The 10031-nt window shown below is 41.5% G+C and overlaps 1 protein-coding gene and 1 pseudogene across 1 annotated transcript in view; both read left to right on the forward strand.

Moving 5' to 3' along the window:
- Asap1 (ArfGAP with SH3 domain, ankyrin repeat and PH domain 1) overlaps positions 1–10031 on the forward strand; it is a 393896-nt gene that overhangs the window by 133395 nt on the left and 250470 nt on the right. The gene's annotated exons all lie outside the window — the stretch shown is intronic.
- Positions 2796–10031, forward strand: part of LOC105742607 — a 7421-nt pseudogene continuing 185 nt past the window's right edge.

Consider the following 10031-nt stretch of genomic DNA (forward strand, 5'->3'; position numbering starts at 1 on the left):
TTTTTTTTTTTGTATTTTAGGGAAGGGTGTACAGGGTGTTCAGCCTCTCACTACTGGATCAGACTCATAGTGATCGCCTGTTTATAGCCTCCCAAGAGATGGGATTACAGGTGCATGCCACTACACCCAGTCTCAGTTGCTGTCTCAGCATGCTCCAGGGGCAGGGCCAGCATGGCAGGCCCGGAGGTTGAGCCCCCGGCCCCTACACCTGCTTGTAGGCGCTTTAAACTGCTGAGCTATTTGGCTGGCCCCTCCTGTTACTTAAGTTTGCCACCTTCTCTACTGTGGTTATTTAGTGCAAGGCAAGAATAATTGTCTTGAATTAATCATTTAGTAAAAATTTATGTTGAGTCATGTGATTCTTTTTCTTTTTGCATTACTTTAATCCTAGATTAAAATTATTTTAAACCTTCTTTTTGCGTTATTTTAATCCTAGGTGTCATCTCTGTGGTGGGCAGTGACCAGCTAGCATTTTGACCTGGGAGTCTGCATCCCATGCAGCTTGGTATCTGACTTGGAAGTCTCACTTCCCAGTGATACGGGTCATGGTCATGAAAGTGCCTGGAGGGTGCGATGTTTAAAACTCCCTGAAACTTACTGCAGTAGACTTTTGTAAGAATGGTATGCTTCTAGCAGACTTTAAAGTAAACGAATGAAGAGCTGGATTTTTGTGATAGTATTTCATTGTGTGTTTGTCTCTTTCACTACTTAAGAATCATGCTTGATATGCTTACTCCGTGGAAATGGAAGTGTCCCTCTATGTGCGGGCCTGAGTGACCGTTGACTGAGGCACCAGTACCATAAAGTGAATGTTTCCATGATAGACTTACTAAGCTTTTGTTTAAGTTCAGTCCTAGAGGATAATTATTCTGGATTTGTTTGCAGCACTTTTCTGTGATACACATTTTTTTTTTATAACCAAGCAGCCCAGGAACCCAGGAGTCACCAGCAAAATGATACAGGGGACATGCCCAAGCAGCAGTGGCTGATGTACCCTTTATCACCCAGAGAAGGCAAGCTCAGGACCACAATCTGCCTCCTGCTCTTCCTTCACATCTTTTCCTACTGGGGTGGTTATATGCTCTCCAGGCGTTATTTCTGACTTTGAATGCTAGCCATATTGCTTACTGTTTGTCCATTTACTACACCTCTCTGTGCATCAGTTTCTCCATTTTTAAAATTGGGATCGCTGGGCATGATGGTACACACCTGTAATCCCTGCACTCAAGAGGCTGAGGCAGGAGGATTGTTGCGAGTTTGAGACCAGCCAAGGCTACGCAGTGAGCTCAAGGCCAGCTTGAAATACATAGCAAGACCCTGTCTCAAAAAGATAAAATAGGGATGCTATGCTGACGTCACACAATAAAATGAAAATTAAATGAGTTATTTTTTAAAAAACACCTGGTGGACGGTCTGCCTCATACATTGTAGGTGCTCAATTATTGGTCGTTCTGGCAGTGATGAACATGATTGATGTTAGCAAATGGGAAGAATCAGAGTGTATAGTACTAGACTGAAGGGGATGGTGTTCCTCTAGGGAAACACTCGTGGGCAGGAGATGGTCTCTTTCAGCTGCAGTTTGCTCTGAGGTGAGGAAGAGTAACTGAACCACTTTTGTGCTTCTCACGTTAGTGACAGAGCAGTTAAGTGAACTGAAAGGTAGTGGAAGGTAGTGAAGAAAAGGAGGAGCTTTGATATTCTGAAAAGAAAGCTTGAGTCTGATACATACTTAGATAACTTGAGGGGGGGATTATTTATGACAAAGACACTTTGCTAATTAGGTGGTGGTTCTTAGTTGCATTGCTTTTTTATGTAATTAAATGGAGAGCCATTGGTATTTGAGCAGGATGCTTCATTTTGCCAGTCTGAAAGGGATTTTTGTTGATGTTATAGTATGAAAAAACACTGTGATATGGTACAGTGCTGCCAAAAGTGTGAAAGAAACAGGAAATTACTACACACTTGAAATATAATAGGTCTTTTCATTCATTTTGTTTTTTATTTCTTCTGAATTGTTAATAGTTTATTTTGGTCATATGCTGCAGCTTGAAGTAATTTTTAAACCACCAGAATGGTTGTAAGGAATTGTGGAATAAATATCAAAATAACTGTATTTGCTTCATGGCATGGAGCTCTTTTCAAATTTGGTTACTGGCACCATGTGATTAAAATAAAAAAATAGCTGGTATATATTGTCTCCTGAACTTTGACTAAATAGGTGGACTTTTGGATAGCTGGGATGCATATCGCAGACTTTAAAGTAAACAATTGAAGAGCTGGTGTTTTGTGATAGTATTTCATTGTGTGTTGGTCTCTTTCACTACTTAAGAATCATGCTTGATATGCTTACTGCGTGGAAACGGAAGTGTCCCTCTATGTGCGGGCCTGAGTGACTGCGGTCCGAGGTGTCTATTCTGAACAGTTGCCCATCGGTTAGGGTGCTCTGCCCCATAGCCTTCCTCTGTCCTTGCGAAAAAGCACAAAAACAAGCTGAAAGCACTTGCCATTACGTGAATCCTGGCCTCCTCCATGCCAGATCAGCACTGACTCACCTTTCCTGACTGGGCTCACTGCTTGCTGTCTTGAGATCTTTCTTAACTCTTGGTCTTCGTTCCATAGATGTGCTGCTCCAGCTGTGTTCCCTGTGCGCACTGGCTGGCACCCATAGCAATGCACCCAAAGTGTTTGTGGCTGCAGATCTCTGCCAGGAGCTCAGCTTCAGTGGGGCCAGCGTGCTTTATGTATACATAACCTGCAACAGTTTTATTTCATTAATATGGTCGGTGAAAATACTAATGGTGTGGTGGTGTTTCCACTTGCTATAAACCTTTGTTTCATGAAGAGATATGCCTTGCCTTAACTTTTAAAAATTGTTATAGCCATGCCTGTTTATTGTAGAAATAGAAGAAAATTTTAAAAGCACACATAATTCCATGACCCAAAGATGATCAGAATTAACATTTTGTTGCATAACACTTTGGAAAGTAGCCTTTTAAAAGACTGGCTTGAATTAGGGATGTGTACTTAGAAAATAAGATAGTGAAAGAGCCTAGATGTGTAATTATAATTTTCCCTTCAGTTTGAAGAGCCACTTAAGCAAAACAGAGCTTGACGTGATTTGACCCTCAAACAAAAATTCATCGTGAAAGATTGAATGAGTTTGATCTTGAATCTTGTAAATGCTGTTATTATTCATTCTTTTAATAACATGAATACTGTTTCCTTAGGCAATTCACCACTTTATTTTCTGTGTTTAAAAAATACTTTCTATTACTGTGGATTTCTTAAATTTTTATAAAAATGTATTTTCTAAAATATTTCATATAAAAAATGAATGGAAATTGTGCCTGTTGTGCTGCACGTCCTTCAGGCTATGAGTGGTCCTTGGTGTGTAATAGATTTGTCCTTCCAGATGGGAACATTAATAAGATTACTTTTACTTGAAAGAAACAAGAAATTATAACGTAAATTAAGCTGAGATAAACTAGGGAAGCAGATTTAAAATTCTTTTTTACAGCTATTGCAGCGGTGGGGGGGAATGACAAAGAATTCTTAAAAAAACAACAACAAATAAATTTTCTTTTGCATTCTTGGATGTTTCCAAAAGCATTCCTGGTGAGGTTGAATTCTATATGAGTTTTGAACTTAAATTTTCTAAGTGTTGAAGTAAAGTCATTTGTTGTATGTATTAGGTTTTCTTTGACAGTTAAATATATGTAACAAGCTAGGGTGAAAGCGACTAATTTAAAGTGGAATGGAATATTCAAAATGTGCATGTGGTTTGGATGGGTTGATGGGAAAAACCAGATCTCTTTTCTGTTCAGGGGAAGAGCGTTTCACTACACTCACTGCCAGGAGTGATGAGGTGTAGGTGTGTGGTGGCGTCACCATCCAGCGTCCTCGGTGAAGAAAGGGCGCCACACAAATACCAGAGCAGTAGGTTTCATGAGAAGTGCAGTCACACTGCTTGGTCAAGACTGAATGAAAAAATTCAGATACTAAGATGTGTTATGTACATGTACCAGCTCCCCGCATTGAATGTAAACATCATAATACTGCACATATGCAGGCGATGTGGTGTCGACCTATAATCCCAGCACTTGGGCGCCTGAGGCAGGAGGATCACTGTGAGTTTGAGGCCAGCCTGGACTACATAGACTAGTTCAAGACCAGCCTGCACTGTGCAGTGCGATCCTGTCTGAAAGAAAAACTGCAACAATAAAAGACATGTAAGTATGTACTAATAACAGTTAAAATTTTAACTTAAAAGGATTTTAGAGAGTGGCCCTGAAATTTTTACTCTTCTCTAAACTAAGTACACAGAGAAGCCACGGAGATTTTGCTTTGGACTTGAAGTAGTAACTCTAGTTGTGTCTTCTGTTTTCCATGTAAACTCTGTAATTCTATCTCTTCCATCACCTTCTCTAGATTTAATGATTCTGCAAAAGAAAAGCTAGATTGGGACCAGGACTTGACACAATTTTTTTTGCTGCTCTTGCTTTTGGCCTGTTTTCTCTGTGCAAGCTTTAGTGGGTGCTTGTCATTTTCCCTATTTGATGTGCATAGCTTGTGTGTTTCTAAGTGTGCCTGTGTACCAGGGGTATATTCCTAAAATGATCTGCATGTTTTTAATGAACTCTGTGTGTTTCATGTTTTCCTCAGAATATCCCGATGTGGATGAGGAGCCTTTTTTTTTTTTTTAATCTTTTATTTATTTGATGCAGAGTCTCGTGCTATGCAGCTAGCATAGCATGTGTTACCAGGGATCAAACCCAGGTCCTTGCACTTGCCAGGCAGGCGCTTAGACCTTTGAGCTATCTTCCCCAGCCCTGAGGATCCTCTTATTAAAGATGAGGAAACAGGCTCACAAACTAACTTCCCCTGCTCATAAAGGCTAGAGTAAGGTTGCATCTTACATTTGCTAAGTTGTGCAGGCTGAATTTAACTGCTGTGTTTGAAAGTCTCAGGCCTAAAGTTTTAGTATGTGTCACGGTGAAGGGTGGGGCCGACTGGCAAATTGTTGATTGTCAGTTGGGGTAATGGAGACTTTGCTGCCCAGCTTTTTGCCTGCTTTGCTTAATGTGCTAGAGCAGCTTCCAACAGAATGATGCCTGAGAAGTGAAATAAGCAGACCAGATTGGCACAGCAAGTAAGGGATGTTCAGAGGCCATACATGTTCTTCCTCCTCTGCAGACTTTCTCTGCAGTTCGTGCTCTGGCTTGGTGTTTCTATCGTGATTCAGAAGGACAGGTATAAAAACAAGATTGCATCAGAGTGTCAGCTAACCTTTCAGAGTGTGGTACAAGTGGTGCTAAGTGTCCTCTTATTCATTCCCTTTTAAAGAGCTATTCCTGTATTTTTCCATAACTCTGAAGTCCATGGCACTTAGATGTAAGATTAGCTGGCACTTCATGTATACCTGCCAGAGGGCCAAACAATTAGATTCAGCATACTCTTTGTGGATTTATGTATAATATTCACTTTGGAGTACCTTTATAGGCTCAGGAGTGATTATATATAAAGCCAGGCGGAATTCCCAGCCAGAAGATCACAAGGAAAAAAAAATCATGGATTCACTAGGTCCCTGTTTTCTTCCCTTCTCCTCCTTATGTATTATACACACTTATATACACATTTAACCTCAGTACATAAGCAATGTTGTCTAAAACTTACTGACAGGACCAATTCCCTTTGACAGTATAAACTTTAAATGCTCAAGATTACCTCATATCAGACTAAGTTCAATATAATTTGATTGACATTGTTTAAATACCTACTGTATGCTTGGTAGGTGCTGAGGGATGGGTGACAGAATCAGCTAATGATTTCTATTTCAGAGTTGTTTATAGGTGGACAGGGTAGGTACAGCGTCAACTGTAATACACATAGTCTGGTCAGTGCTGTGATAATAGTTCAGGTTGTTCTGATATAACATAAAACCATGCCGCGTTGTAGCTGGGGGATCATACCCTGCATGGCGTACTAGAGTATAAAGGATGGATGAGTAGAGCACTTCAGCTGGAAGACATCATTTGAGCAAAGCCTGAGGTGGGAAAATACAGAGTAGAACTTCCATTAGATGGCATCCCCTTGGCAATGGCTTTCCTTCTGTTCCATCCCTGTTCAGTTGGGTGTGCTGAAGCAATCAGTCTGTTCTTGTGTATGTGTGTGCATTCATGCTTTTTATTCTGTTAAAAAATGAAAAACATGCCTTGCATGTTTTGGGGATACGTGTGGGAAAGATTTCAGTGCACTGAATCCAGCTGCAGTGAAAATGTCTTGTGTGACAAATTGGGGATCGGGATTTCTCCCATCTCTCCTTGAAGCTAGGCCATCAAGCGTTCCTCCCTTTGTGGGGCCAGGCCGGAGGGAACTGGTGATTTAGGGCTTCTGGGTGTGTTGACTAAAGAATTACTGTAATAAATACTACTGTGGCTCCAGTTGGTTAGTGAATAGAGCTTTTTACTCAGCCAATTATTTTTTCTCTCAAGAAATATGAGATAGTGTTCTCTGAGGCTGTCCCAGTAGAGAAGTATGGCACATCATAGGTGATCAGAAATTCTTCCCTGGGAAGAATGAATGCACTTGTGTGGTATTCTGTTCCTATTTCAGAGCCCTTCATTTTCTTCTTAAAATGTGAAGGACTTTAATCATTTTAAAGTCTGAGAGGGCTATGTGGTGGCACACACCTGTAATCCCAGCACTCCCAACTTCAAGGCCAGCCTGAACTACATAGAGAAACCTTGTTTCAAAAAGACAAAGAAAGAAAGAGGAAGGAAGAAAGAAAAAAGAAAAATCTGAGAACACTTGGAAATGTTTTATCTAGATATTTCTTATGAGTTAATAGTGTGCTGGGAGATCTGGAATCAGAAGAGCACTGTTACTTGTGAAGCTCTGAGCATGTTGTGTAGCCAGTCCTCCAGGCCAGCTTCTACATCTGAAATGATGGATTTGAGACAGTTTACCTTTAAGGGCCTTCACGTAGTGGCCCATTAGAAACAAAATTACTAAATCGAAAAGTCCTGGATCTTTGTTCTGAATTCTGGCCGTGTTTGAGGTTCTAGGCTCTGTGTTAATTCACACAGTCCTTAGGGAATGAAGCCAAATTGAAGTTACAAAACTCGGTAATGTCCTCAACAAGGAAGACTCTCTCTCCATTCTGCACTACAAGTGGGTAACAGTATTGGGAGAGGAATAACAAAGACCAGCTTGATAACGGAACTTGAATCATTTTTTACCTGGTCAGGGAACTATGTGTTTTCCAAAGAGGCAGCACTTTTGATGGTTAGGTTCACATATTCCAAGCATTTTGAGTTCATTGTGAGGAAGAGCCATCCACCGTGTGGGTCAGAAATGAATTCAAGTGCCTCAGAAAGTAGGAAGAGCCTCAGTGAAATGCTTTGCAGGAATGATGTCTTATTCTGACGTAGAGATCCAGTCAAAGGACATGCCCTCTAGACCGCCATTGCTCTAGGGTGTTAAGAAGCAGCATTATTAAGCCATAACTCATTGTGCTTTCACAGGTTTGTGTCTTTAACACTGATCCTATCCATTCTAGAAATAATCACGTGCTATGTTGTTTGCCCAGAGCATTGTCAAACCTTGAGTGGCACGTGAGGACACCCAGGGCCCAGCAAAGAGCAGAGCTTCTTTTGTTTGGCAGAATTTCACTTATTTTTCTTTTCTCCTTTATTCCAAAATTAATTTAGATATTTTTGTGAAAAATAGGGTTGAAGGTTGCCACCTGTGTTGTCATTATTCGACTGTTGATTATTATGTGGCACAATTAAAATCATAAGCTTTGGTCTGACTTCTCTGTTGTGTCAGTAAGTGTATGAACTTGGGCAAGCTCTTGTTACTGCACAAGGCATGATGACTTTTTCCTTTTTCTTCCTCTCTAATAATATGGGTCTCAAAGGATTAAGAGAAAAAATGAGGGATGCATGTGAAATACGGGTAACAGTGGATATCGTGGAGTTTTGTGTTTAACAAATGTTAGCCACTATGTAGTATTGGCAAAAATAGATTAGAAGAACATAATAAACCTCTGTTTCTTGTTGTTTTTGGAAAAAGTGGGATTTTTCTTCTATTTAAAGCATAACAATTCAGTAGATTTTAGCATATTTCCAAAGTCATATGATTTTAGAACATTTTATCACCCCTAAAGAATCTTCTGTACCCAATAGCAGTAACTCTTCTTTTTCTTAAGTCCCCTAGTAACCTCCCTTACCTATTCTTACTTTCTGTTTCTGTAGATTGATTGATTCTGGGCTCTTCCCACTGCCCTTTTAATGATTGCATTTACTCTGTTATGTGAATATACCTTTGAGCAACCATCTTACTACTATTGGACTTTATTTTCATTATTGTAGGCAGTGTTCACATCGGGCCACTTAAATTCTTTCAGCATATTCCCCTGATAGTTGTATAATTAGTTAGTCCTACATGCCTGTGCTGTGGGATACTTCCCGAGCCACTGGGAAGACCTGAGCCTGAGGCCCAGCTGCAGCTTTTCAGGGAGGAGCACTTGCTCCCCTAACAACCTTGATGCAGCAGCTGGGGAGCAGGTGATTTATTCTGGCAAAGCTACTGGAAGATGCCTTTTCACAGAGTGCAGTCTCAAATCAAGACATATCCTAGGTTGGCAGAGTGCAGGTGGGCTCATCTATTACATCTGGTAGAGCACACGCCAGCAGCACCATCGTCACACACCGAAGTCCCTTTGCTCTTGGCATCCACAACGGCCGACGCTGAAAACTCCCTTGATGCTCCTCAAATGTGACTGCGTGGAGGCAGCCATTCAGTTTTCCCCCTCTAGATCATGGTGCTGCAGTACAGACTGAGCAGGGGAGGGAAAAGAATAGCCGTGCTAAGTCTGATGTGCCACAGTCGTACAAGCTTGAATGATGTGGGGAAGAAGAATCTGAAAGACAGAAGCCACTCATCATCTCTGGATCGCTTGTATGAGATCGTGCTTACATTAGTGCACTAAAAGGTCATACTTCGTGGCACTACTAAGTACTCCAGTAACTAGTTCGCTGATGGAGATGTGAGGGCGGGACGTCTGTGACGTTGGTGGCTGAGGCGTGGGACCATAAGACTCCTGGCAGAGAACCTTGGTTACCTGGAGGTCGCTTCTGGCATCCCTTCCTCCGGCAGCAGTTCTCGGAGCTCTAAATATCTTCAACTGGAGTTTGAAGAGAAAACAGAAAAACTGGGTGGCCCAGCAGCCCCACCCAACAAGATCTGACTGCCTGAGGGAGGAGGTTGGAAGTCAGATCGCAGGCTGTGTGTCGTGTGTAAATGACAAAGCGAGAGTTTTCCCCCTTGCTTTGGATGTTGGCTGTGGAAGAGGTTATATAGCACAACATTTGAATAAGGAAACAATTGGAAAATTTTTCCAAACAGATGCTGCAGAAAATGCTGTGAAAAATTCCCTCGAAACAGAAATTTCTACTGTCAGTGTTTTAGCTGATGAAAAATTCCTTCCCTTTCAAGAAAATCTCTTTGACCTGGTAGTTAGCAGTTGAAGTTTGCACTGGGTTAGTAAACTTCCTAGAGCACTTGTACAGATTCATTGTTTTAAAACCAGATGGGTATTTGTCGGAGCAATGTTTGGAGGTGACACAGTGTGAGCTTCAGTGTTTGCTGCACTTAGCAGACACAGAAAGAGAAGGATTTTCTCCACACGTTTCTCCTTTTACTGCTGTGAATGACCTGGGCCATCTGCTTGGAAGAGCTGGCTTTAATACATGGATGGTGGACACTGATGAAATTCAAGTTAACTATCGTGGAATGTTTGAACTGATGGAATAGAAAAGCCCTGCTGCACTGAGCCACGATGCTGGCAGCTGCGGCAGTTTATAAGGAAATGTACAGAAATTTGGATGGTTCAGTACCTGCCGCATACCAGATCTGTGTGGGATGTTGGAAATACCATGACTCAGGGGCCAGGGAGATGACTCAGTGGAATAAGCGCTTTCCTGGCAAGTGCAAGGGCCTGAGTTCAATCCCTGGTTCTGCCAAAAAAA

Source organism: Octodon degus, unplaced genomic scaffold, assembly GCF_000260255.1.
Source record: "Octodon degus isolate 3935 unplaced genomic scaffold, OctDeg1.0 scaffold00062, whole genome shotgun sequence".
In the NCBI taxonomy this organism is placed as follows: Eukaryota; Metazoa; Chordata; class Mammalia; order Rodentia; family Octodontidae; genus Octodon; species Octodon degus.